At 44.9% G+C, this 15231-nt stretch overlaps 1 protein-coding gene across 3 annotated transcripts in view; it reads right to left on the bottom strand.

Annotated features, from left to right (window-relative positions):
- Dock2 (dedicator of cytokinesis 2) overlaps positions 1-15231 on the bottom strand; it is a 400432-nt gene that overhangs the window by 309378 nt on the left and 75823 nt on the right. The window lies entirely within an intron of this gene.

Genomic DNA, 15231 nt, shown 5'->3' on the forward strand with positions numbered 1-15231 from the left:
GTAGGAAGCTAATGGGAAGCCAGAGCTGGTTGTCCCAATCAGTTCCAGGGAGCTGGCAATTGCCGTTGACCTTCTAGGAATCTAGGTCAAGGTCACAGAGAGGCCCTGTGCCCTGGGCATCTTCATTCTCTTCTCTAAGGCTCGCCCTTCTCTCTCCCTGCTCCTCTTCACCTCTTCTGGACCTTCTCCTGGAGCCACAGATACCTCCTGTAGAGTGTGGACTACAGGGAAAGTCAGCTCTGGGTGAAGACCCCCACTGCCCTGCAGGAACGGGGCACCTTGTCAATAACCACGAACCTCATGGAGAGCAACAGTGCCCAGCCCTCTGGGATTCCATTAGGCCATCCCCCTCCTCACAGCCCTGCCACCAAGCAGCCCCATCATCCTGCCCACTTGGCAGAGGGTGGGGCTTCAGCGGCAGAGCCTGGCCCCCCAGCCAGAATCAGAATCAGGATGCAAGCGTGGCCGTCTGGCTCTGGAGCCCAGCTCTCCATGTCCACCACCTCTCTCAATTTCCTGTGCCTCAGTTTCCCACCTGTGGTGTCGGCGGCCACAGGGCTGGCAGAGGACTGCACAGTGGCTGGCTGAGCACAGAGCTAGGCCCCAGGGAGCACTAGCTGCTGTCCTGCTGCCAATTGTGAGAGGACTTTCCCTGCTGTCATCCCCACTCCACAGGTAAGAACACAGGAAATTCTCATGAGCTTGAAACCTGCTCAATCCCACCTGCTCTGGTCTGAATAAGATTCATCCCCCAAGGATTCATGTTGGAAGGTTGGACGCATGTGGTGATGTGAGAGGTAGTAAGACATATGAGAGGTGGGACCTACTGCAAGGTCAGTAGGTCACTGGAATGCACCCTTGGAAGTGATTAAGGTAGCTCTCTTAAGAGGACCAGTATTGGACCCAGCTATGTTCTGGCTTCTTGTCTCATATGAACTCTCCCTCTCACCTGTGCTCCAGCGTGATGCCATCAACCAGAGTCAAGTCAATGCCAGCACCATGGCCGTGACCCTCCAGAAACTATGAGCTCAGTACACTTCTTTTCTTTATAAAATTGCCTGGCCTTGGGTATTTCATTGTAGTAGCAGAAAACAAACTAATACATCATCTCAGTGGAAAAAATGGGACCAGAGTCCCATTCTATCCTTGATCAAGCACAGAAGAAGACTGGATCTTAATTCAACGTGGTCATGTTGGCTTCCCCACAACTACTTTCTCTAGCCAATGGATAGTCCATCTCTCCAGAATTTTGCTTTTGAAAACTGTTACTTTTTCCCCTATTGCAGCTACCAGAAACATTTAATAGACTATATCACAATGCATCCACTAAGTCACTGGTCTTAGTATTGAGCCTGACAACTGCCTCCCATCAGTATTTGACACCCAGACTTGGCTGCCCCAGTATCGAGATGCCAGTGGGCTCTTCAGTCAGGCATCCTCCTTGGTATACTGGTGTGTGTGGTAGAGGCCATTATGACCAGGTAATCTTCATGGGAACTACCTGCCCCACCAACAGGGATGGTCACTAGTGACACTTTTCTGCTAAAAGACAGCCCCATCCACCCATCAACTGAATGGCTTTTTGGTCAGTTCTCTTTCTTTCTGTAAGTCGTCATTTTTAACAGAGAAACATAATAACGGACTGTTGGGAGTCATCTCAGTGGTAGATCTCCAGGGCTCATGTTCAGGGACTGCTCTGGTTCCCACTCATGCGGTATCTGATGACCACTTTTTGGCTTTTATGAGCTGCACAGATTCCTTACAACAAACTGCACTCTAATTAAACTAGTGATGGTTGGTTTCTCTGCAGCCCTCCTCTAGTCACAACTTCATAGAGTGGAACAAATTTCTTCCTGCTGCTTCCTGGAGTGGGGTTTGAAACCAAGAGTTCTCGAGAAGTCCAGAGAGTACTTTGTCCATGCTCTCATTGGACAGATGAAGAGTCAGAGGGCCAGAGCAGGGAAGTGACTTGGCATCGCCATCTTTTAAATATTTGACTAAGGTAGGAAGGAAGAGAGGACCTCAGACTCTATTAAAGAGTGGGCCAACACTCTCCATTGATTTCAAACTAAATTGAATCTTGTTTTCATCCACAAGAGAGATGGGATTCGCTCTAGGTCAGACCGTCCCTATGGATAGCTTGGACTGGAACTCAGCATTCTTCTCCTTCTACGCTTCTATTGGACCCTGAGGGCTCTGACCTCACCGGGGATTAACCCACTGATGGCTGAATGACCACTGAAGGCAGTGGAGACTGCAGGAGGGGGGACCTGGTTAGAAAGTGTAGGTCACTGGGGGTGTGCCTGGGAAGGGGATCTCCTGTCCCTGGCTCCCTTTCCTGTTTCCCCACTGTGCTTCTTTCCTCCACCACGCCCTTCCGCCATGATGCTCTGCTTCACCTGAGCCCCGAGCAATGGAGCCAGCTGATCATGGGCACAGACCTCGGAAACCATGGGCCAAAATAAATCTTTCCTTTTTAAAGTTGTTCATGTCGGGTATTTTGGTCACAGAATAGAAAAGCAAACTAACACAACTGCTGAGCCTAGAAGTGATCATCGTGGCAAATGCTCTAATCTGGGTGTAAATAAATAGAAGGGATATTTTGAGTAGTAAATGGCTAAGGCAAGAAACACACAGGAGTTTGAGACTATATGGAAGAAACACCATATAGTTTTCTATGAGATGGGGGCAACTGGGCATTCCAGGGCCTCCTGAGAAGCTTGCAAAGACAAATACAGCCTCATCTATTTGCAGCACTTTGGCCTTGAAGTCAAGGGCGCAGATGCTGCTCCAGGGTCCTTTTTTAGCACCTGGTCTCTGTTATAGCTTCAGGAGAGAAACATTGTTTTCTGGCCTAGAACACTTAGAAAGGTACTCAACAATCCAGCTGATTCTGCCAGGGAACAAATTATGGAAGGGCCCCAAGGCCCTGGCCACAAGGAAAACTGAAACAACCTGCAAGGCACTGTTCTGGAGCCGAGAGCCCCATCACAGTCAGGCTCCCAGGGCTGGGATAAATACAGTCAGGCTCAGCCGCACGTGATTCATTAAGGAGACACTGCGCCCAGCTGAGCACTCGCCCAGTGCAAACACAGCCCCATATGGTGCACATGGTGCTCTTTTCCACCTCCTTCATGTAAGTACATCGAGCCTTGGCCTAAAACTGAGATAGCCAACCTGAGCCCACAGCCCAAGGGAGAGGAATCCAAACAAAGCTACTCGGGCTGTGAGGCACGCTGGCAGGTTCACTGTAGTATCCAGAGGCGAAGTGGGCCCCATTTTGTTTTCTAAATCACAGTCACTGCCAGTTCCTCTAGGTGACCCTTACAGGCATCCCTCTGACTGTTGTCCTGCCTCTTGGAGGTAAAATAGAAACTTAAACTCTCTAGGTTCCAAATCCTGCCTTGCCACATACAGGGAGAGTGTGGGGAGCAAACCTTGGCTACAACACAATCTCTTTAAGGGTCAGTTTCCTCAATTAGTAAAATGTTGTCTTCCCTGTAGTTTTTCCAAAAATCAAATGTAAGTAGAGCGCCACTCATCCAAAAATGGGATCAGAGGTGTTTCAGCTTGGGATTTTTTTTCCTGGATTTGTGGATTTTTACATTTTTTACATAGTGAGGTATCTTAGTGACAGGACCAGAGCCCAAATAGGAAACTCATTTATGAGGCTCATAGGTACCTTATACAAATATACTGAAGGTCACTTTATCTGACACTTTTGGTAATTCTGCTCATAAGACAAAGTTTCATGGTGTGGAATTTTCCACTTGTGGAGCCATGACATTCAAAAAGTTTCAGATTTTGGAGCACTCCAGATTTCAGACTTTTGGATTAGGGACACTCACCTCATAAATGCCATGTAAAGCGATTGGCACCGTGTTTAGCCCATGCAGACAGCAACCCAATACACGCAGGCTATGCTTACATCACCTGCAATTCCTCTCCTGAATACATTACAGTTTTGGTTCCTGAGCCATAGAAGCCACAGGGAGAGAGATGGGCATCTTCACAAAGACCACCACCTAGTGAGAACTTAGCATGTGCCATCCAGCGAGGGGCGAGCCCACGGGTGGATCATTGATTACTGCATGCAGACGAAACAGAATCAGAACAGGTAGACACCATGGCCAAGCACTGCCAAGGGTCAGGTGCTGTGCTAGTTCTCCATCCACATGGACTGGCCCTTTCCACAGGGGCTAGCACCTCTCACCTATACTTTGCATATGCAAAAGAGAAAATACAGTTTAAAGAGGAGATCTTTAGAGGAATGCAATGCCCCCCCCCCCAGTCCACCCCAACCCACCCTGCTGCAATGCCCCCCCCCACCACCACAGCTTGTCCTCCCTGCCTCCTTCCTCCCTCCCCAGCAGCCCCGGAGGTGCCCTGCAGCCTCAGCCCTCGGCCCAGCCCCCTCTGCCTCCCTCACCCAGTCCCATCTTTGCCTAAATTTGCTCTTGGAGAGATATGCACTTGACTCGTTTCACAGGAGCCTGGGAGCGAGACCAAATTAATTGAAAGCTTTTTAAAATGAAAAATGTTTTAAATGATTCCAGGATCTTTTCTAGAACTGAGCAAAGTATTCAGTTCCCAGCACACCACTGTGTTACTTTGCAACCCCTTCGTCCCCAAAATGGGATGCCACGTACTCAGTGGATACCACAGAAGGGAGGCCACCTACCTAGTGAATTCCCTCAGGTGACCGATACACACTGCACACACCATCATGGAGGCCAAGACGTCCCTATCACAAAACTTCATCTTCAGCAACAACTTTGTTATGGTTTAGATGTGTGTCCCCCAAAAACTCACGTGTGAAACAATGCAGAAAGGTTTTGGATGAAATGATTGGTTTGAGAGCCTTAACCTGATCAGTGCATTAATCCCCTGAAAAGGGATCAGCTGCGTGGTGACTGTAGGCGGGTAGGGTGTAGCTAGAGGAGGGGGCACTGGGGCGTGCCTTTGGAGTATATATTTTGTCTTTGTTGAGCAGAGATCTCTCTCTCTCTCTGCTTCCTGGTGTGATGTCTTGAGTTGCTGTCCCCTGCCACACCCTCCCACCATGACATTCAGCCTCATCTCAAACCCCAAGGAAAGGAGCTGGCTGCTATGAGCTGAGACCTCTGAAACCTGAGCACCAGGTAGACTTTTCCTCCTCTAATTGTTCTGATTGGGTCTTTTGGTCACAGCAGTGAGAAAGCTGACTGAAACCTCTCGACTGCTTTCTCCATCAGAGTGTCAACTCCAAGCACACAGGAAACGAGGCTATCTCTGTCATAATGTCCCTCTGTCCATCGACGGGCCTGGAATATCGAAAGTGAGTTACAAACACGGGTCAGCAGATGAAAAACCACTGAAGAAGCGAATCTCAGCAGCCTCAATGTGGCTGCACAGAAAAGTCCTAGGAATCCAGAACGCATTGCCGTGGGCTCATGTTAAGGGCACCCATAGATCTCAAGGATGATATGAGTAATTACTATTATTACCTTTTCCACTAAGACAACTGCTGCCAACAGCTGCTATTATTAAGCATTTACTATTCTGAGTGCTGCGTCCATATTTATTTCTTTGATCCGTACTACAACCCCATCATGTAGGTGAATTACCATGAAGTGAATAAGGACACGGAGGTACAGTTAGATGGCATCATTTGTCCAAAGTCACTCAACTCATAAATGGCAGAACCAGAAGTTCAGGCCATGAGTGTCTCTGCCTCCCACCTTCTCCCATTAACCACTAAGCAGCATCCCCTCCTGGGGACAGGGTTAAGTGGCAGCCAGCTAGGAGCTGGAGCAGGTGGGGGATGGGCAGCACTGGGAGCCCAGGGGAGGACAGAGGGAAGCTGGCTGACTGGTTGGAACCTTTGCTTACTCGAGCTCTAAATCCAAGGTGACTGGGCTGATGTTCCCACCCAGGAGCCAAGCATTTGCTTTATTTGAAAAGGTATAAATTACTGACTTCCAAAAAGAACCACTGAGCTGTTCCTGGTTTGAGAAGAGTGATTACCCTGGGAAAATCACAATACTTCAAGACCAGAGCCAGGAAGTCAAGCGCACTTTCTGTCTTTCTCTCCCATTGCTCCTCTCTCCAATCTCTCTCTCTCTCTCTCTCTCTTTACCTGGCACTGAGCATAATTTGTAGCCGAACCAGTGGCCGAGTCTGTCTGAAAATCATTCTTGTGCTTACTGATCCTGCTTATAGAGAGAAACCCTGCAGTGCGGTCAGCAGGTATATTTCTGTCATAGTGATAGGGCTAGAAAAAGCTTGAGAAGAGGGTCCCTGTCTGATCTGCCTCTTCCCTGTATGGTCACTGTCACCCACCGTCCCCCCCACCCCTTCCCCTGTGCCAAGGTTTATGAACCTGAAATAGAAGTTGCAGATGGAGAAGTGAAATTTTGGTGCAATGAGGTTGTGCTTAGCTTTCTTGATCAACAAAGGCCAGACAAGATTTCTTTGAAAGGGTAACAAAATTGAAATGTGAGGAGTTATTTTGTTGGAAGACAAAGTAGGGAAGCTCTTTCTGGAAGGGAAGCAGTAAAGGAGGCTTAGGATGACCTTAATGTTGCCAGTCAAGCAGCCCCTGTGGCTGGAGAGCCTTGCGTGGTGGTATTTCATTGAACACCCCCAGTGGGCAGTAGGCAGGGCCCAGACAGAAGCCAGTTCTCTGTCAATGACAAAAGGGTTTGTACTGAACTGTTACTTTTCCAGAGGGTGACATTTAAGGAGCGACCAGCCCTTAGGGCAAACTGCAAAGAATTTTCACTAGAGTCTTTCTTCCTGCTGTAAATAATCCCGGGGAAGAAGGATTTGTGGTTGAGGGGAAAGAAAACAAATTCTGCATCATGAGGGGAATCCTGCTTTGAAAACTGTCTCGAATAAAGGCATAGAAATTAACGTAATCACGGAAGAAAAACTGCCTCAGGTGGATGCCTAAACCTGAATTAAAAAAAAAAAAAAGGTAGAAGTTAGCAATATGGAAGAGAGGAAAGAAAATCCATCTAAAACATCCACTTTACTTTTAAATTATGGCGACCCTATGTAATAAATTCACAGTAAGTAGGTAATAAGACGTAGGCAAAGCCTCGGAGAGAACTCTTCGTTATGAATCGAGTGTGACGGGCGCCCCGTGCCATCCTTCATTCCACTGAGAGCTGCAGACTTTCTGTCATTTGGCTGAAGGACCCAAGTAGCATAATTCTGTGCCTAAGTAAATTTCTCCATTAGCATGAAAAATGGCATTTGGGGCTTTCTTTCTCTGATATAATTAGAAATTGAATGTTCTCAAAACAATGTTCCTAAGGATAAAAACACATGCACATACCCCTCCATGCTTCTGTTCAGAGAAAAACAAATTGCATTGACCACTTAAAAGGAGAGCAAATATCTATTGGAGTCCTTTCTAGATTTTTCTGTATGGAATACTCTGTTGAAAAATTTGGGTGCCAAGAAGAAATTGGGTTTTCATTGCATCTCTTTCATTTCATCCTCTAGTTCTTTAATAACCCAGGAGGTTTCCATGATAAATGATAGCAAAAAATAAAGTTGCAGAATGATTACATACATACGCACACAAATTGTAAAATCTGGCAATCTATATATTAAGTTGATGATAGAAAAATCCCTTGGAAAAGGGACTGTGTGCGAGAGTCCCATTAGACAATTTTATGTTATCTTCTGATTTTTTAACAAATGAATGCTATATTTAATTTTTTAAAGCAAGGTCTGCTCTCAGGGGTGAGTGCATCTCTCCCTCCAGCCCATATCAGGACAATCCTCTCCATAGCCTGTCCTGTGTCCTCTCATTCTCACCCAGGAAACCAGGCTAAAAGGAGACCCAACACAAGGTCACATCCCAGGAGGCAGCTTCCCTCTCCAGTATGGAGTAGAGAAGCTCATTCTCACCTCCCTCCTGGTTTCCTACATAGACTGCAGCTAGAGAGACAATTGCCTAAGAATGTCAAGTTATTATTATTATAAACTGTGGTCATGCCAAGAGCACCTGAACTTTGTCCTTTGAGTCCAGGCTTTCTGAGGAGGATAATTAACCCCAGGCTTCCTGCTCTGTTCCACTGGGAGCCCTGACATTTGGTGTGTGTAAATAGAATTTTTAACATTTTCTTTCCTAATGGTGCCAGTTTCTAAAATACCTGTGCCATAAAACTCTTTGTTTTGAAATCTGGGAATATCCAAGAAGGCACTGAATTCAAACACCCTTGGCTTTGCATCACTGGAGACCTCTGTAGAGAAAGCTGGAGGGCAGAGGGCCAGAGGAGCCTATGGCAGAGGGCAGTGGAGCAGAACATGGGGGTCCGAGCTGTGGGGCTGAGCTCTAGACCAGAGCCAGCAATAGTAAAAATTGTGACCTCCAGTAGGTCATTCAACTCTAATTTCCAGTTCTCCCATCTCCACTTAATACTTAACATTGAGATAAGCCTTCAGGAGTGTGTGTGTGTGTGTGTGTGTGTGTGTGTGTACACACGGGCATGGTATACATGCATGGTACTGGGGAATCTAAACTAGGGCAAGGCATGGGCTCTACCACTAAGTAACACTATAACCTAAATCCTTCAGGATTCCAACTGGCTTTACTGTTAAAGAGCCAAGATGGCATCTGCAAGTTCAATCCTTAGTAGCAAAAAAAAAGAGCCAAGATGGGACACATCACCCTCCAGAATTTCCAAGCAGAGCATACAGACCCAGAGGCACCCAATTCAGAGCTTGGAGTAAGAAGGAATGGATCTTGAAGAGTGCAAATGTCATTCAGTTATGGAGCCTATTAATTCACTCTCTCAAAGCCACTTTCTCCTCCCCTGCTTCAGGACCTCCACTGTCACCCAAATCTCCATTGCCTGTCACCTTTAAGATTCTGAATCAATCTCCCCTCCCTCGTGCCCATCCCCTGACAATCCATTTTCTACAGAAACACAAATGTGATCATCGCATTTTCCATTTAAAATCCTGTAGCAGCTCCTCATTGCTCTGAAGACTGTAGCCACTTGCCATGGCCCCACATTCAAGGCTCTTCAAGGTCTGCCCCTTCTTGTACCTCTAGGTGATCTCCAGCCACTCTGTCCCTGGGCCTCTGCATGCCAGCCATTCTGGCCTTTTTGCAGTTCACCTGGGTCATGCTCCCTCTGTCAGGGAGCTCTCTGTGGCTTTATTTTCACCTACTACCCCTCCTCCTCACAAGCCAACATCTAAGCTGGAACTTAGATGGCACTCTCCCAGAAAAGCTCCCTGGCCCCCTAGGACTTGACCTGACTACCTGCTCTGAGGCTCATGGCTAACACCTCCCCTTGCTTTAACCACATGATCATCTGCTCAGTGACTCTCTTCCCAACTATACCAAATAGTCCATGAAGACTAGGCCTGGGGTTGTCCAATTCATCATTGGATTTATAGTGCAGGGTGCTATAAATATGTAAATATGCATCAGATAAGCACTGGATAGCTAGCACTAGCGAAGCCAAACCCCCACCACTAGGCAAATAGGTCAATTCATTTTGACATAGAAACTTGCATTATTTACTCAGATGCTTAAAAAGAGGAACCAAGATTCAATGGCGGTTTGCACAGGACAGATATGGAGGGTGTCGCTTCTGAACCTAAGGAGGAAAAAATACTGTGGGCTGAAAGAGCAAGTCTTTAAAGTGGAGAAATGCCCACATGTGACAAGCTGCTTATCATCATTGGGTTTGCAGGCCCTGAGATTATCTCTGAGCTAGCCCCAGGATACATTCCACCTGCCGCAGATGCCCCGCAGATGCCTTCCCAAGTGGACTGGGTGTGGGGGTGGCCAAAGCCCAGGCTCAGAAAAGCTGAGCATGCACTGTAGGCAGCAGATGCAGGCTGCAGGACATGACAGGGCCAGGTCCTTGTGTTGACTTCTAGGATTTAGGAGAGGCCACATTCTAATTTTGCTGCATTGGGGGAGGTACTAGATTTCATATTAAATCACATCAGAGGAGGAAATGCTGAAAAAAGAAGAGGGATTCTCTCCCAAGCAGGTGAGCTTTAAAATCATGGACTGCGGTTCAGTCATCAGACCCTGCTGACCCAGTGGTGCATAGCTGGCCTGAAGCCAAATGAGCTGAGCAGTCGAGTCACCTCACCTATAAGGAATGAAGGAAAGAAAAAACCAACAATAGTGGACTCTAAATTCCAGGACAGGGCAGCTTTGACTTGGCTAAGTAGTTGTGCTTGGGGTTTCCTTAAGAGTATTATTCAACAACAGTGTTATTCATTATTCAACAAAAATTTGTTGGACACCTACTGTGTGCTGATCAATGTGCTATAAAGAGAAGTAAAAGTGGACCCCCAAACATATAAAACAGCAACTGTGACATGTACTTCAAGGACAAATTTTGTGGGCAATAAAAACATAAAATAGAGACTTGACCTAGCCATAAAATAAAAGGGTAGGTTCCCCGAAGAAGTGACACTTGAAATGACACAGGAAAGGTCAGGAAGAGAAAAGTGGAGAAAAGGGGAGAGGGAAGGGTGGTCCAGGTCTCAGGAATAGCAGGTACGTGGCCCTGAAGGACAGAATAAGATCTGAAGACCTTCATTTCTAACAGCATGCTGGACAGGAACCCTAGGAAACCTCACCATGGAAGAACTACCAAAGATGGGTTTAAAAACCAATCACTGAATTGTCAAGATAGTAAGAATCCACGTGAGACAGACAACACCGAGTCGGACTGTGGTACTGCTGAACTGTAAAGCCAACTTTACCTCAAAGGCATCAGCCGAAGCCTAGCGTCCTGAGACTTCCATGTTGATGTCTACTGAAGGACAAAAAGAGTGAGCCCTGCTTCCTGGAGACCCTAGCATTAAGCTGGCTTCTGGGTTTGTCACCCCTTCTTTGTAAGGGTAGTTGAGGGGTAGACTCATTACACAAATGTCCTTAGTACTGGGTGGGGAATGTGGACACATCTGCACTGGGAATGCATAGCCATAAGCCAGTCTTCTCCTGCACTTTGTTTTGTTTGTTTGTTTATTTGTTTTTCCAAAGTCATGTTCTTTGCTGCATCGACAAGCAGAGAAATTAACTTAAATAGATCTCTGCTTTATTCTGCCTTCAAGTGAAAGACAGAAACTCTGATTTTCTTTGGAGGTAAATAAAAATTTAATTCAAGACATACACATACACATGCACACACAAACACACAGATACTAACTGATAAAGGAAAATTGGCTTTAAAAAATATGGGGTGCAGATGTAGCTCAGTGGTAGAGCACTTACCTAGCATGAGGCCCTGGGTTGGACCACCAGCATTGAAATAATAACAAGACCAAGAAAAGCAAAGGAAGCAAAGCTCTAAAACAGATACAGCAGATTCAGACCCACAAATGCTTCCTATTGCAATTTTACAACCAAGAAGATAAGATCAACATAATTAATATATTTCAAAATCCCAAAATGGTGCTTGAAAATATAATCAAGAAATAAAAAATTTAAAAAATGATAAAGTAGTTTTGAAAAGGAACTAAATGAACTTCTGAAAATTTATAATTATCAAAATTAAAAACTCAATGATTTAAACAGCATATTAGACATAGCTAAAGAGAAAAATGAATGAAATGAAAAATAGGTTCAAAGAAATTAGCCAAAATGAATCCCCCCAAATCAAAAAAAGATGGATAAGATGAAAAGTTTGAAACCTGGGGAATATAATGAAGGCTTATATGCATTGGATGACATTTCAGACAGATAATAGGCTACATGGAGAAAATGAAAATATTTAAAAAGATAAGAGTGGGAATTTATTTGGAATTGGAATTAAGCACACAAAACTCCAGATCTAGGAAAACTAATTTGTATCAGAGATACCATCCCTAAATAACATCAAGGGGAACCACAAAACATCAAAGATGAAGAAATTATGCTGCCAGACAGGAAGAAATACCACTCCTAGAAACAATGGTACGATTGTCAGCTAGGCCTGACGAGAAACAGCAAAGATCAGTGAACCAACAAATAGACAAATGAGAAGCAGAACTATAATTCTATGTCTATGAAAACGTCCTTTCGTATCTCAGGATAAAATCAGAGTAACTGAGAGACTTTACTGCAGAATTTACTAAACTTAATTCTAAAATATTTACTTCAAGAAGAAGGAAAACAAATGAAAGGTCTAAGGTAAAAAAGAGAAAAGATGAACTTCTAATTTTTTGTATTGTGGTTAAAAACCATATAACATCAAATTTACCATCTTAACTATTTTTTAAGTGTACCATGTAGTAGCATTGAAGCACTTTTGTTGGTGAAAATATATAAACAAATACTGACTATTTAAAACATTATCTAATTTGTGGAGTTATTTTCTTTAAAGTTAAACTTTATGATATTAGCATGGTATTCAAGAGGAAAGTGATCCTTTTATTATTCAAGGGAAATATAAAAGATATTAACTTTAAATCTTATTACATTAAATATGTATGACAAAATATCTAGGTAGCCAAATAATATATAAATATAAAATCAAAATAAATATAAAATGTAACTTTCAAACTCATAAAGTGAAAAAGTGAAGAAGAAAATTGAAAACAATTCAAAAAAAAGTAGAGGATGGGGGGACAAAACTACAAGGAGGAGGAACAATCAAGATGGAAGAAATAAATTCAGAACATCAATTATCACATTGAAAATCTATCATCTCTTCATAATGAACATCAGCATCAAATTACTAAGGGACTTCCTTCAACTGATGGAAACATCTACAATAAATATCAAAGGTACAAGGTGTTTCACGATTTCATTTCTTTTTCTTGTTTTTGTTTTTTTGAACTGGAGATTGAACCGAATGATGCTTTAACACTGAGCTACCCCACCAGCCCCCCTCCCCCCACCCTTTTTTTTTGAGACAGGGTCTCACTATATTGCTGAGGTTGGCCTTGAACTTGTGATCCTCCTGCCTCAGCCTCCCAAGTTTCTGGGATTGCAGGTGTGTGTCACGGTTCCAGGCTTGTTTCGTCATTTCTATTCAAAATGACCTAGAATCCTAGCCAGTGAAGTAGGAGAGAGAAAGAATTAGGATTAGAAAGGGAGACATGAAACGTTCCATATTTATGGTGTTATACTTGTCTATTTAGTAAATCCAAGCATCTCTGTAGATATGGGCTTGGGGCCAGGGGGACAAGAATAGATGCATATGGGGAATCAGAGAAAATGTGGTGTCAAGGACAAGTCCCTCTTCCCTGCCTCACCCGGTGGTGGAGTGTGGGTCCCTGTGAGGGGCATTGTGAGTTTGGTTCTGACTCTGAATGGCCTTTGAGATACTCAAAGAGGAGAGAGAAGGAAATGATGGTGCTTGGGCCTGGAACCTGGGGTCAGAACCTGCTGGCTTTGCATCCTCCACCCACAGGTGGCAACTGGGGGAGCAGTTTGGGACTGAGAGCTGAGTGAAAAGAGGCAAAGGCCAGGCTGAGACTAAGGACCTCTGAAGAGGGCATCTGGGAAGAACGGAGACTGAGAAGAGGGGGTCCACATTGCAGAGGCCAAGGCAGGAACGGGTATCAAATGGGGGACAGGGGACAGCACTGTAAAATGCTGTGGCTCCTCCTGTTTAGGATGCTCTTAATTGCTGGCACAATAGTATGAATCACCTGAGGCTTATCACAAAGTGCATCTAATCACGGGAAACCTCTGCATTTTTTCCACCCTTGTAGACCTCAAGACATGAAGATTCACACCCCACCAAGAATGCTCCTTTAGTAGGACATCAGAAAATAATAATTAATACCATTTAGTCCAGAAAACTGGACTTTAGGAGACCATTCTTTTGAGGAAATGTATACCCACAACCAACGCAGTCTGCACAGTGCGTGTTAATGATCACCTCTAATGGCTCTGGCAGCATCTGCTACTTTGGGTAATATGGATCTTTAGACCCATATATTAGCAGATAATTGAAAATCATAATCATAAACTTTTTAAGAAAAACATCTGTCCAAAACCACAATCCAAAATCTAGGTGGCCAAAGAATTAATGGTTGTTAAAAAAAAAAAAAAAAACAGTAAATGTGACTGTTAGACAACTACATTGAGCAGAGCTGAGAGACAGCAAGAAGAGATTCAGGGATCTCCATCGGCTCAAGGAGGCACAGGCTCTGTCTATCCTCCAACCTAATGAAAGAATGCACAGATTATGTCACGTGTATCTTACCTGGGGAACCTCAGAGGCATGAGGGGGTTTTGAGTCACACGTGGTGCATGACACAAACCCTTTCTACTCCCTGAGCATTACAGCAGGTAGCTGACACATGAGCATTTGGTTGAACACCAGCCTTTGCAACACACTCGGCATCCCCCTGCGTGGTAGGCTCTGACCAGCCCCTGGAGCCCTCTTTCTCCTCTTCTCCCCTTTGCCCACCTCCGTCAGCCACCCAGCATTCTGATTGTCTAAGAACATTCCCACTTGTTCTTTACCAAGGGCACTTGCTCATTCTTTTCTCCCCTGAAACTCCTCCTCCCAACCCTCCCATGGCTGCACCCTCCACCTCCCAGTCTAAACAGCTCTTATTCAGGACTCTCACTCAGTATAATACCCGCAGTCTATCCCCACGTGAGACAAGGACACTAAAGTGCGGAGTTAAGTTCCTTGCAAGGTCAGAGACACTGGGATCCAAACCCAGGTATTCTGGGCTGGAGCCTCCTCTATGCTACCGCGCTGACCATCCATCTCAACGGCTATTGGCCCTCCATTCCCCCATTTCTGCATCTACAGACTCAACAATCTCAAACAGAAAAAAAATATGCATATATACATATATAAACTGGATCTGAATTGAACGAGGAGACTTTTTTTCTGGTCACTGTTCCCTAAGCAATACAGTGTAACACCTAATACATATCTAATGCACCATTTAGGTTATATTAGATATGTAATCTAATGTGACTTAAAGCTCACAGGATATGGCTAGATTATGTTCAACTCTGCCATTTTATGTAGGGATTCAAGCATCTTTGGATTTGAGTACTGGTGGGGGTCCTGGAAGGGATCCCCCTTTAGGACAGCTGAATTTGCTTATTTCCCTCAATAGCGTTTATCACAGTTTGCAACTACTTGCTTTATTTGTTTATTTATTTTTTTTCTGTCTCTCATAGCATGAGGCAGAGACTCCCTCACTCTTACACATGACAGGGTCCCGTCCTGAGTTTGGCCAAATGCAGGATTGACCGCTAATGGAGAATGAGTGAGGGGGCGCAATCAGCGTCTCTGCAGCAGC

The sequence above is a fragment of the Marmota flaviventris genome, chromosome 5 (assembly GCF_047511675.1).
Source record: "Marmota flaviventris isolate mMarFla1 chromosome 5, mMarFla1.hap1, whole genome shotgun sequence".
In the NCBI taxonomy this organism is placed as follows: domain Eukaryota; kingdom Metazoa; phylum Chordata; class Mammalia; order Rodentia; family Sciuridae; genus Marmota; species Marmota flaviventris.